The 14,285-nt window shown below is 42.8% G+C and overlaps 1 protein-coding gene across 5 annotated transcripts in view; it reads right to left on the bottom strand.

The window, feature by feature from the left end:
* The window catches only part of LOC121286953 (casein kinase I), a 106,179-nt gene extending 94,612 nt beyond the window's left edge, over positions 1-11,567 (bottom strand). For 2 of the 5 annotated variants that reach the window (XM_041204290.1, XM_041204294.1), the window contains exon 1: positions 11,423-11,567. The gene's annotated coding sequence lies outside the window, so the exon portion shown is untranslated. Of the gene's footprint in view, positions 1-3,541; positions 3,561-11,388 lie in introns of those variants that run through there. The other 3 variants (XM_041204291.1, XM_041204292.1, XM_041204293.1) reach the window with 3 other exon arrangements.
* Between the last annotated feature and the right edge of the window lie 2,718 nt (positions 11,568-14,285).

Raw genomic sequence — 14,285 nt, 5'->3', positions numbered from 1 at the left:
GGGTCATGAGGACTCGAAACGTCAACTCTTTTCTTCTCCGCCGATGCTGCCAGACCTGCTGAGTTTTTCCAGGTAATTCTGTTTTTGTTTTGGATTTCCAGCATCCGCAGTTTTTTTGTTTTTAAGCTTTTTGTGCTGTATGATTCTATGCTAAAGGATTTCCCCACACAATACGAATAGCTGATCTCAATCAAGCCAAGAAACGTGAAGCCAAAATATGTCCCACAGGGAGAGATTAGGAAAATAAAAATCACAGGACCAATTGCATTATATAAATATGATCAGTAAAATAAAGAAAGGTAATGGACCAGGCCTGTCAATTGCTCTTAAACCCTTTCAGACAGAAAATGTGCATGGTTTAAGGAGGGTTAAGGAAAGAACAATACATTTTGCCAAATTGTACTGCTGAGCAAATGAAGATACAAAAAAAAACAGTAACACTTTCACAAATCTACTCCATGCAATTAATGCTTTACATAATGCACTAAAATGCAATGGAAACCAAATTTGAGATTATCACAGCACATTATTTATCAACCGATCAACAACAATGGCATTACAAACATAAAATACATTTATATCAAGGGTATGGGATACATTGATAACCCTGGTACAGAACAAAGAAAGACTGATAACATCACTTTTACAAACTGATATTGGATGATTTCACGATGATAATCTCATGTTTAAGGTTCACTCTCAGAAAATAATCAGAACCATTTCCTGGATAATTTCCATGTATTTGCTGCCTATCAGCCTTTTAATAATGAACTATTTTCACGAAAGTTTGATTTAAGCTGTAGGGCTTTTGCTATTTTTCTTGCTAATTAGGTTTATGAATTTGACAATGCATAAAAGCTTTCCAGTTGAATGTATTCAATATTTTCTTCCCTTCTCTGCTGGAAACAGTGTCCCATCCAGGAGTATGTATGCCTCTGGGCAGTGGGCGTCAACAGGCCATGGGCACGCCAATTGCTAAATCCGGTGTCTCCTCACCCGCCATCTAAGTTACGCCTTCCATCCAGCAGGAGTTCCCACACAGCCATTGCGGGATGTTTCCCCTACCCACTACAGAGATGCCACGCTCAGCTTTAAATCGGCCTACTATTGCCGCTGCAGAGATCACTAACTTAATGATTAGGAAGTGAATGTGCATCTCCGATTCACCTTAAATGTTACCTCAGTTCCTCTCTCCACGGATGCTGTGTATTTCCAGCATTTTCAGTTATTTCAAATTTCCAGCATCCGCACTACTTTGCTTCTGAACCTTCCCAATTTCTATGACTCAGCAACACAGTGAATTTATATGTTAAAGCATCACATGGGCCACTGAATGTAAGGAATTCTGCACTGGAGTTACCATATAATGTTAGATTTCAATTTTAGTCAGTTAAAAATTGTTAAATATTTCAAAAGTCTTAATAGCTCTTCATTAAAATGCAGCGCAATTTATCAACTTTAAAGCTGTTCGGTCCTGCAAATTGCTTGATAAAACCCTACAGCAATTTTAATCACTATTACTTAAATCACTTTAAACAATGTTCCATTTTTTTAAAAAAGTCAAAGACAAGCCTTATCTACATTTATGAATAATTCAGTGACAGCAGAAAATTTCACAAGTTGTTCTGATAGACTGCATTTGGCAAGTTTTTGGCTAGATATCACTGTGGCCAACAGGTGGTAAACTGCAAATTCCAGTCACAGCTAAGTGTTTCTAACCCAGATCAAAATTGAAAGGTTCCAAAAACGCCTGGCAAACCAGAAATTAGTTTTTTGCAGGCAATTATTATTACAAACACCAAAGATAGCATTGAACATTATTTATTTGCCACTTATCAAGATGAGTGATTTTAGCACTGAACATTTTATCACTTCAAACACTCAGCATCAGTACCAAACACTTCTAAGGCATGTACAGAACACGTCAGCTGCAAGGGGCTCCCTATTTAGTTCCAATTCAGAACAGCGTTTCTACTGTACCTGTGTTTCATTTGTTAATAACATTTTCAAAACCTAGAAAGACAGCAGATCTATCAGCATCTGAAAACGGATGTTGAATGTTCAGGAGGACTGATGGAGGGTGGGCAACTTACAGATGTTGACAGATCTGCAGTGTTTTTCCATTTCCTAAACCAGCTATCCCCAGAAACTTCATGTAAGAAATATGTCATAACAGTTTTGTATCCATTAGGGGAGGGCTTTGATCTGAAACTGTCCGTGAGGATCTGTACTACCAAAAAGAAGGCCTTCATTTCATTAGCTGGGCTTGAGGTGTAAGACATGTAGTAAACAAAACAGTCGCCAGATTAAAAGTTGTCAGTATGCAGTTGATTGCCTTTAGAAAGAAAATTAGCATATTATGGTCCATAAGCAATGTATAACTTTGCAACGGACTCCTTTGGTCTTGTAAATTTGTACAGGTTGTCAATCGATAATCGATCCTGTTCACTACATAATGGCATTGTGATAAAAGAAGCTACAGTTCAGATTAACTCTGAAAGTTCCAATTACAAATGGGACAATTGTCCATACAGTTCAAATCTCAATTGAGCCACCAAAAGCCGGCTAATTGCACCCTACTGCCCCATTCCAAATGTGAAGGGCAGGGTATACGGAAGAGAATAAATAGTATAAGGGGGCCAAACGAAATTCGATAGTGGGGTTCGGGGGGTGGGACAAGAGGGGGAAGGAAGATCTGAAAATAAAACTCAGCTGTTTAGACAAAGGAGGGAATCGAATAGAAATAAATACGGTTTAGAAGTCTATAACAAAGTTAAGCTGAGTTTTAATAGCAAGTCCTCACAGTAGTGAGAGGAGAAAATAAAGGAAATGCAATGTGCAGATCCATTCAATTTAAATATTAATGATAGCTGGTGACAAATTACAAGTAGTGTAACGTATAGGGCTGAATTGTTTTTTTTCTCCAACACAAGGTGCTCAAACTCGAATCATCTGAACTGTTAGGAAATCTTTTACAACTGCTGCTTCTGTCCTCAGAAATGAACTGTTATTTCTTACTTGTATAAGTAATACGGTAACAAAATCAAAGTCTAATTGCCTCTCACTCTAAAATAAAATAACCATCTAACGACCCATCATTTTGCCTCAGGCTCATTATTCTCAAAGATGAGATTTGTATTCTAGGGTCTAGAGCTCAGTGGTGAAGTTTTGGTCTACAAATGTCTTCTACTCAAAACATGCTAACATCGGTTAACCAGAGGTCAAAATTTCAGAACAAATTAAATGTTTTAAATAAATTATTGAAAGCATTATAACTCTTTTGCTCAGAAATTCAGGTTGTGAATTGAAAAAATAGAATATTCAGCCACACAGCTATAAATATTCTTCCAATTTGCGACTAATTCAACATTCTATCAGAGGTGTATTAGCCCACATTTTTCAGCCTAAAGGCCCATTTACAGAATTTAAACTGAGCAGCTGAAAGACCACTCTAGAGAACAGAAAGCTGCATTACAAAAGCTTTAGGAGATAGCCACCAAGTACATTCATGATATTCCTTAATAAAAATTAACTTCCTTACCTTTCAGTACAAATAAGACAACAGGCACAGTCCTCCTCGCTCACGAGGCATGGCATTTCTGTTACAAATGAACATCCTTCATAGTCACAATGGCAAAATTCCACTTAACACAGGCTTATTTTATAAAGCAAACTGCTGAAGTAATAGTGCAGCATCTATAAAATGGTGATTGAAAGGGAAACCTGAATTGCACAAATATGCAATTTAAAAATTAAAAATAAGAATATAGATTCTTTTATAAAATGTAAACTTGCTCAAGTGTTCTTTCTAACGTGCAGTAATAGTAATTCAAGTAGCATGTCTGTTTTACAAGCCTCATCTTTAGTTCAGAATTATTTTGATACTAGAACAGAGAAAGGTTATTTATGAAATGGCTCATTTTCTTCTTAACATATTAAAATATATGTCACACTGACTATCTAAACTGGTCTAGTGGAGTGCATCCTAGGTTGTTGCAAGAGCAAAAGGTAGAAATAGCACAAAATTTTAATCAGTATTTGCCACAGGAGTAACGACCCTCCAATGCATGAGGTGATGCATTTTGGTAGGAAGAACATGGGCAGACAATATAAAATAAGGGGTGAAATTTTGAAGGGGGTCCAGGAGTAGAAAGACTTGGGTGTATATTTACATAGATCATTGAAGATGGCTGGGCAGGTGGAGAGAGCAGTTAATAAAGCATTTAGTATCCTGGGTTTTATTAATAGGGGCACAGAGTACAAGAGCAGGGAGGTCACGCTGAATTTATATAAGACACACATTAGACCTCAGCTGGAATATTGTGCACTGTTCTGGGCACCATATTATAGGAAGGATGTGAACATATTGGAGAGAGTGCAGAAGAGGTTTACAAGAATGGTTCCAGGGAAGAGTAACTTCAGCTATGAGGATAGATTGGAGAGGTTGGGACTGTTCTCCTTGGAGAGAAGCTAGCTGAGAGGAGATTTGATAGAGATGTTCAAAATCATGAGGGGACTGGACAGAATGGATAGGGAGAAGCTGTTCCCACTCAAAAGGATCAAGAACAAGATGGCACAGATTTAAAGTGATTTGCAAAAGAAGCAAGTGTGACTGATAAAAAAAACCTTTTCACACAATGAGTGGTTCGGGTCTGGAATGCACTCTCTGGAAGTGTGGTGGAGGCAGGTTCAGTCGAGACATTCAAGAGGACATTAGATGATTATTTGAATGAAACAATCTGCAAGGGTATGGGGAAAAAGCAGGGCAATGGCACTAGGTCATTTGGAGAGCTGGTGCAGACATGCTGGGCCAAATGGCCTCCTTTTATGCCGTTAAGATTCTGGCACTAATGTTATACTACTATTCAAAGTGGAGAGAGGTAAAGCCAGAAGCTACAGTCCAGTCAGCCATGCATTTGTGGTGGGGAAGTTACAGAAAATTATCAGGGACAAAATAAAATTTTCATTTGGAAAGGCATGGGTTAATCAAGGAGAGCAGGCATAGATTTGTTCATAGGCAAATCCTGTCTAACTAACTTTATTGAATTCTTTGATGAGGCAACACAAAGTGGTGCAGTAGATGTATACATTGACAAATGCCTTGCAAGAGTCCAAATGCCACACAGGAAACTCATTATGAAGCTGGAAGCCCAAGGAATTAAGGGGAAAGTGGTGGTATAGACACAAAATTGACTCAGTCACAGGAAGCAGAGAGTGGTGGAAATATGCTTTGCAAATTGGGAGATGTCTTACAGTGGTTTATCTCCCCCACCCCCACCAACCAAAAGATCAGTTTTAGGTCCATTCCTCTTTGTAATTTTTCTGAACAACTTAGACACTGGTAAAGGGTGCATTATAAAGTTTGCAGATACAAAACTTGGCAAATTAATAGTGATAGGCTTCGGGATGACAGGCAGGATGATGAAATGGTCAGAAGCATGGCAGATGAAATCCCATGTGCAGAAGTATGAAATGATACACTTTGGGAGGACCAATATAGAGAGATCATATACCATAAACTGCACGTTTTTGAAAAGTACAGATGAGCAGAGAGACATTGGTGGCCATGTACATCAATCCATAAAAGGTGACAAAGCAAGTTGACAAGGTGTTTAACAAAGCACATGGCTTACTTTGGTTTAAAAACATTGGAACGGAATATAAAAATAAAAGAGATCTTGTTTGAACTTGATAAATCACTCAACTGTGGACAATTGTGAGCACCACGCTTCAGGGATTGTATAAAGGTCTTTGAAGGGGTCCATGAGGTTTACCAGGATGTTACCACACACGAGGAAGAGACTGAATGCATTAGAATTGTTCTCCTTGGAATTAGATGGTTAAGAGGTCCTCAATGCACTTCTCTATAGGGTGAGAACTGGACTACAGTAGGCAGGGGAAAAGACTGAACAAATGCTGCCTTAGGCGTACCCTCAGCATCTCTCGGCAGAATAAAGTTGCCAACTCAGAGGGCATGGAGCATGCTAATGCTATTAGCATACACTCATTGCTAAGCCTACAACATCTGCTCTGGCCTAGCCACATTCATCAAATGGATGACGACTGTGTATTCAAAGATCACCTGTATGGTGAATCGGTTGCTGGGCGGTGTTCAAAGGACGTGGGCACATTAAAAGGAATGGTAATTGCATCTCAAATGAAAATTAAGGTCCCAAATTAAGCAGACCAAAAAAAACTAATACTACTTATTTACTTGGAGTACACAATAGGTACTTTTAACTTTCTTTGTATGTTGTAAGTAATAGGAAATGATTGGCATGACCCACAATCGATCTTTGTATAGGTCGTAAATTGTGCTACTCAAAAAAAAATCTCTGGGTGTTTCTGTACTGAACAGAACTCATACAGTAGAAAATTGTTTTGTTCAGGAAATTTTTTTTTCTGCAGAACTTTGTGGTACACTCCTACACGTGTAAAGAGCTGGTTATAAAGAAACACAAAGCACTTTATTCTTTCAATATTTTAGCTGCACGCAAACTTTCTTGGAAGTATAAAATTCTTAACTTAAAATTTCAAATTTACATTTCTCCCAGTAACATTTAGCCCAGTTGTAGTTTCAAAACATCAGAATTCTTGAACATGTGCATGCTTTTACATAACGCTCCAGTTTTTACCCGATTTCTACCGAGAGAAAATATGAATCTATTGGCGCAAGCTTCAATCCAACACCAAATGAACTTCAACAATGCCAATGACAGATTAATCAACCAAAGTGAGCATATTACCCTCAATTAATGTCTAGGCACAAGCACATTTCAGGAGGAGGCACTCGGCAAACAGATGCAGGATTCTTGGTTGACTTTTTTCCCCCAAGCCCAAGATCATGGAACTTTTTTTGGTTTTCCACTACTATCTGGATAAGATCAACTAATTCAGCACATATCACAAATCTAGCCATGGACCTTTTGGTCTACATTATTCCAGACCATGCCATAAAACACATATACTCAATGAGTCAAGGGGCATGTAAGATATTTCCAAACGGTTTTTGCATATTTATGCCACCCATTAAAAACAAGCTTGATGAAATACCGTGGAGATATACATTAAAAGAAAAACATACACACAGTAGCAGCACTGTGCATCATATGTACGATGCGCTGCAGCAACTTGCCAAGGCTCCTTCGACTACACCTTATAAACCTGTGACGTTTACCACCTAGCAGGACATAAGCAGCAGATGCTTGGGTATATCACCACCACTAAGCTAGCCCCCAAGTCTCACACTATTTCTTCACCGTCATTCGGTCAAAATCCTGGAACTTCCTTCCTAACAGTACCACATAGACAGCAGCAGTCCAAGATGGCTCACCACCACTCTCTCAAGGGCAATTAGGGGCAGGCAATAAATGCTGGCCTTGCCGGTGATCCTCAAATCTCAAGAACAAATGAAAAAAAGTGATTTAGAGGCCTTCATTCTTTCTCAAAAAGTAAATCAACAAATTTACTTTATTAAAAAGGCATAACAGCTTCTTGGGTTTCATCTCCATACAACTAAATAGTTGTCTGTGACCATTCTTCTGCTTTACTTTCTGCTCTATACAAAAGTGCCAAGCCTCATTTTCTGGTTTCAATGCATGAAGACACTGGGCCGTTTTCTATTCACTAAGAGGCAGTTTTTTTTTAAACATAGAATGACAAGCCCATGTACAAGAAATATACATAAAAACGTTCTTAAAGTATATCAATTCACATCATATCAAAGGTGAGAAATTTCAAGTTACTACGAACCAAATTCATGCCATAGCATAATTTTGCATTAGCATTCAAACAAACATGGCAGAGTTTGGACTATCTGTTCCAAGATATAGCCCTATGTTGAAATGTACTCCAAATGTACCAAGGTACACATTTAGTGGGGGATGTTGGAAGAGAACAGCAGTCTACTTGCAACACTTCTGAATCACCAAGCAACCTAGTTAAGAATTGTACAGAAGATGATGAAGAAAAGGTCAAAGGAAAGGACACCCATCTGAGATAAATTCATAAAATGGTAAGGCCTCAAAGAGGTAGAACCTACTTTTATATAATACACAAAGGACTACTGTTGGCTTCAAAGTCTATTTGACTCCCTACAACCAGTTCCTAGAGCCAAACTAGAGATGTGGTGATACTCTGCAGCTTAGATACATTATGAACAATATTCATTAAATATGCTAAGGTCATGCAGCAGAAAAAACAATGTAAATATTGTTCAAATCCATACACATGGCTTGATCCTTTCTATATGAAGTTCAACTGAAATATCAATCACCATTTGGGCATAATAGTAACTGAAAGTGCCCAGGATCCCATAAACCAACGGTTCCATTTGCTGAGAAAAATTCCCAAAGGTAAATCACACTTAAGCTGTGTTTCAACTGAAATTCAGTAGTTCACTACAATACTGAAAACTGATGTTTTAAAATGGAAGTACAATATTTCAGTTTTTCAGAGCAGCAAAGGCAATTGTAAAACATACTTACTAGAGTTATATAGTATTTGGTAATATTCTCCTTCCTTCACCCTCTCACTTTAATTTACATACATAATAGGATACATTTGTATCAAATATCTTCCCTTACATGTGTAGCATTAAAAATAGCTTCATAGGATATAGCACCAGCCCTTCTCTACAGCTGTAATTCAATTTGGGTTCCAAAACATGCATTAACCTTAAAAAAAATTAAGTAATGCAATTTGAGTGCATTTAAATAAATGAAGTTGCTAGTCAGGCAAATATAATGTAACTTTTTACTCACTATTGCCATGTTTGGGCCATAACTATTGCACATCACTGAACATATCTAGATAGTAGCCAAATGAGTGCCCAAACACAGGTCTGCTCTGGTAATTGCCATCCGCAAACAATTTTAAAAATTCAAAAAAGGTCTTTCTGTGAGAAATTCTGGAAGGCGATTAATGTTAATTCTTGAACAATGACAACAATAGTCCTTATGTGGGTAGGCAGTTTTTCCAAGACCATCCTCCACTGAACTTAATTTGAGCTGTATAGTAAAATGTCACAGAACTAGATAAGATTGGGGGGAAAATAACCTGCTGATGTGTATGGAGTCATAGCTCCCATTAGGTTGTTTACCTATTGCAGAATAGAAGCCCTGGCAAATTATAAAATTAATTTGATTTACATTCTGCTACAATTGTGAAGTTTTTGAGGTTATATTTAGTAACTGTATCTTTAAGGTAAAAAGGACTCATATGACCTGTTCTGAAGTCTGCCTGAATGCAAGCCTGGGTAAATTTGATTGTTAGAGATTAAAGTGGGCCCAGATTGTTTTACTGGGAAGAAGGTGCAAACTGTTTACACTTGAAGAGGATGACAGCAGCCTGTATGCTAACAGCAGATAGATTGCAACCTTCCAAAGTCACAGGAAAGTGCTGAGAATGTCAGGTTGTAATCAGTTGTACTTTAAACTGCCCATTTACTCCTGGGTCTCAAGGATAGCTAATCAGCATTTTTACCTGGATACAAGGCCCATGTGGTTCACGCTGTCATGCAGATGGGCTTTGAGAAGGGGGAAGGGTCGAAAATATACCCGAGAACTCTCAGATAAGGTTAGCTTGCCAGGATCCAGGAGAGGAGCTATAGGTAGCAAGATGCTGTGGCTCGCAGGAATGCAGGTAGAAGCTCGCACTCAGATTGAAATGACTGAACTCACTCAGGTGCCAAGAATCACATTGGACTGGTTCCAAGAGAATTGAATGTCTACTTAAAGCACAGTAAAGTATATCTGTGAAATGGGTTTTCAGTTGTGCTAAAAGAAAAAGGGGAATGTTCGGTTTTGTGGTTTAACATAAAAGTTGCCGACAAAGATGGTGTTTAGTCAATAGTGTGTTTAGTGTTTTGTTGCAGTTAAAATCTAAAAAAGTGAAATCTTGTCATGTCATCTTTTTCAGCTATTAACTGGAAGTTCAGATTTCTTTTTAAAAGTAATCGGTCTCTATGGAGATCATAACAATTCACATATGCTCTTAACGCGTTAAATACCAGTAACTTTGAACCTAAAGTGTACTTCATACCTCATACTTTGATCTGCCTTCTAAATGTATTGGGTTAAATATGAAATTAGCCATTAAGGTTTCATGCCACTGTACTAAGGAAGGGAGTGGGTAATTAGCCACTGCCTATAAGGAATCATAATTATTTCTCTGTTAGTGAATGGATCATGTGCTTTTGATTGGAAATAACTTGCGGAGGGGCGGTGGAAAGGAAATTGGAAACGAATACAGACAAATATGAGAAGTCCTAAAATGTTGAGTATTTCATCCTCTGGTCCACAAGGACTCAATTCAATCTCTCACATACGTGCTGTTCCATCCCTGGTGCATGAATGGTAAACAATAAATATTTAACAGGTCCAGACTTAAAATTTCCCAAGCACTAACTCGTCTCTTTAACTGCATCAAGCAGCTAATTCATTCATCTGGTGGTTTCATGGTAATGTTACATCCTCACAACCTGACCCAATAAAAACAGCCACCACCCAAAACACAGTCCTCGAACCTTGTGCAATTGGATGTGCAAAACTCCCACGTCTAATGAATTAAATATATATATATATATATATATACATACACACACACACACACACATATAAAAATATACACACATACATATATATAAAATATACACACATACATACATATATATATAAAATATACACACATACATCCACACACACAAACACATACATACACACATATATATATACACACACACACACATATATATATATATATAAAAATATACACACATATATATAAAATATACACACATACATACATATATATATAAAATATACACACATACATCCACACACACAAACACATACATACACACATATATATACACACACACACATATATATATATATAAAAATATACACACATATATATAAAATATACACACATACATACATATATAAAATATACACACATACATCCACACACACAAACACATACATACACACACATATATATATATACACACACACACACACCGTACTGTACTACTCTTGGACTGGACTTCAAAGCAACTTGCGAAATCTATTAAATTCGGTTTAAATATATAAGAAAAGTCTCTTCTTGCAGTCTTCTAGAGTGTTACATCTGCCATGGACGTCAGGGTTTCTAGTCACATCAAAAAGCAGCAAGCTGAAAGCTTTTTCTGAAGCAGGGAGAACACAGTGGAGGCAGGAGGAACAGGGTTTAGTCCATTTTTAAAAGCGGCAGAGTCCACGGAGGCCTAGCCAGACACAACCGAGCCTAACCCTAAGTGATTCTTAGGAGAGGAATACACAAACCCCCGGAGATCCATTTAAAAAAAACACACACACACACACACACACACAGCCGCTCTCTTTTTACCGCTCTCTGCTCGGAGGTGAGGAACACTCGGTACCTTTTCCTAGGTGGGGGTTGCAGCGGCTTCTTCCCTCATTTCTCTGCTCCTTGCCTGTGGTATTTTTAATATCTATCTCTCTATATCGCCGCTGGGGCTCTTTTTTTTTTTAAAAGCCTATTTCCAATCCAGCACCAGGGCAACTCCTTCGCGCCTGCGCACGACCGGCCGGCCGCCAGCCTCCACCGAACGTGCTGGCTGCCGGGAGGTTCTCCGCGCCGATTGGTCGGCTCCCGCGGACGACCGGCGATTTGGAACGTTGCTAGCGGCGACGGCGCTTCCGATTGGCCGCCCGGCCCGTCAATCCAGCCTGGTTGTTTTTTTTTTCCCCGCCCCCTCCCCCTTCCCCCTCCCCCTCCCCCGGGGGTGGGGAAATGATCAAGCTCGACTGACCGGGCAGAGGAAAGTTGAGGGGAAAGTAGTTGCCGGGCGGAGGCTTCATGTCAGCGCCGCAGAGGCAGAGGCGGAGAGATTACTTTCTTTTTTGTTTTTAAAAAAAAAAAAAGAGGGGGTGGGGGAAGGACACAATTTCTGAACAGTATCCTTGGAAAGTTAGGTTTTAAATATAAAATGTGGCGTAAAAACACGCAATCGAGGCAGCCTCTGACGTCAGGTCTTCTCATGGAACCAGCCCCGTTTTAATTTCCGGCTGAGTTTTCCAGGGGAAACTCTGTGTGTGTGTGTGTGTGTGTGTGTGTGTCGGGGGGCGGGGGGGGGGGGGGGGGGTCTTGTGAAATAATTTTTAAAAAAGCCAAACTTCTCCCTTTACGCAATGAATGGGGGTGGGGGGTGGGGGTGGGGGTGGATGGGGGGGCCCCACTCGTTTTCACTTCCGGCAATGATTGTGACTCGTAGCTTTGTGCTTCTAATTGATTGGAGTCATAGCCCACTCTATCATCACCCCCCCCCCGCCCCACCCCCACTCTATCATCACCCCCCCCCACCCCACCCCCACTCTATCATCACCCCCCCCCACCCCACCCCCACTCTATCATCATCCCCCCCCACCCCACCCCCACTCTATCATCACCCCCCCCACCCCACCCCCACTCTATCATCATCACCCCCCACCCCACCCCCACTCTATCATCACCCCCCCCCACCCCCACCCCCACTCTATCATCACCCCCCCCCACCCCACCCCCACTCTATCATCACCCCCCCCCACCCCACCCCCACTCTATCATCACCCCCCCCACCCCACCCCCACTCTATCATCACCCCCCCCACCCCACCCCCACTCTATCATCATCACCCCCCCACCCCACCCCCACTCTATCATCATCAGCCCCCCCACCCCACCCCCACTCTATCATCACCCCCCCCCCACCCCACCCCCACTCTATCATCATCACCCCCCCACCCCACCCCCACTCTATCATCATCAGCCCCCCCACCCCACCCCCACTCTATCATCACCCCCCCCCACCCCACCCCCACTCTATCATCACCCCCCCCCACCCCACCCCCACTCTATCATCATCAGCCCCCCCACCCCACCCCCACTCTATCATCACCCCCCCCCCCCACCCCCACCCCCACTCTATCATCACCCCCCCCCACCCCACCCCCACTCTATCATCACCCCCCCACCCCACCCCCACTCTATCATCATCACCCCCCCACCCCACCCCCACTCTATCATCATCCCCCCCCCACCCCACCCCCACTCTATCATCACCCCCCCCCACCCCACCCCCACTCTATCATCACCCCCCCCCACCCCACCCCCACTCTATCATCACCCCCCCCCACCCCACCCCCACTCTATCATCATCAGCCCCCCCACCCCACCCCCACTCTATCATCACCCCCCCCACCCCACCCCCACTCTATCATCACCCCCCCCCACCCCACCCCCACTCTATCATCATCAGCCCCCCCACCCCACCCCCACTCTATCATCATCCCCCCCCCACCCCACCCCCACTCTATCATCACCCCCCCCCGCCCCACCCCCACTCTATCATCACCCCCCCCCACCCACCCCCACTCTATCATCATCACCCCCCCACCCCCACCCCCACTCTATCATCATCCCCCCCCCCGCCCCACCCCCACTCTATCATCACCCCCCCCCACCCCCACCCCCACTCTATCATCACCCCCCCCACCCCACCCCCACTCTATCATCACTCACCCCCCCCCCCACCCCACCCCCCCACTCTATCATCACCCCCCCCCACCCCACCCCCACTCTATCATCATCACCCCCCCCCACTCTATCATCACCCCCCCCACCCACCCCCCCCCACTCTATCATCACACCCCCCCCACCCACCCCCACTCTATCATCATCACCCCCCCACCACTCTATCATCACCCCCCCCACCCCCCCCCACTCTATCATCACCCCCCCACTCTATCATCACCCCCCCCACCACCCACCCCACCTATCATCATCACCCCCCCATCCCCCCCCACTCTATCATCACCCCCCCCCACCCACCCCCACTCTATCATCACCCCCCCCCACCCCACCCCCACTCTATCATCACCCCCCCACCCACCCCCACTCTATCATCACCCCCCCCACCCCACCCCCACTCTATCATCACCCCCCCCACCCCACCCCACTCTATCATCACCCCCCCCCACCCCACCCCCACTCTATCCACCCCCCCCACTCTATCATCACCCACCCCCCACCCATCAGCACTCTATCATCACCCCCCCCACCCCACCCCCACTCTATCATCACCCCCCCCCCACCCCCACTCTATCATCACAGCCCCCCACTCTATCATCACCCCCACTCATCATCTATCATCAGCCCCCCCACTCTATCCACCCCCACTCTATCATCACCCCCACCCCCCACTCTATCATCACCCCCCCCACTCTATCATCACCCCCCCCCACC

The sequence above is a fragment of the Carcharodon carcharias genome, chromosome 14 (assembly GCF_017639515.1).
Source record: "Carcharodon carcharias isolate sCarCar2 chromosome 14, sCarCar2.pri, whole genome shotgun sequence".
NCBI lineage: Eukaryota > Metazoa > Chordata > Chondrichthyes > Lamniformes > Lamnidae > Carcharodon > Carcharodon carcharias.
Note: the sequence above shows the minus strand (reverse complement) of the source record. Positions and strands in the feature narration are given on the sequence as shown.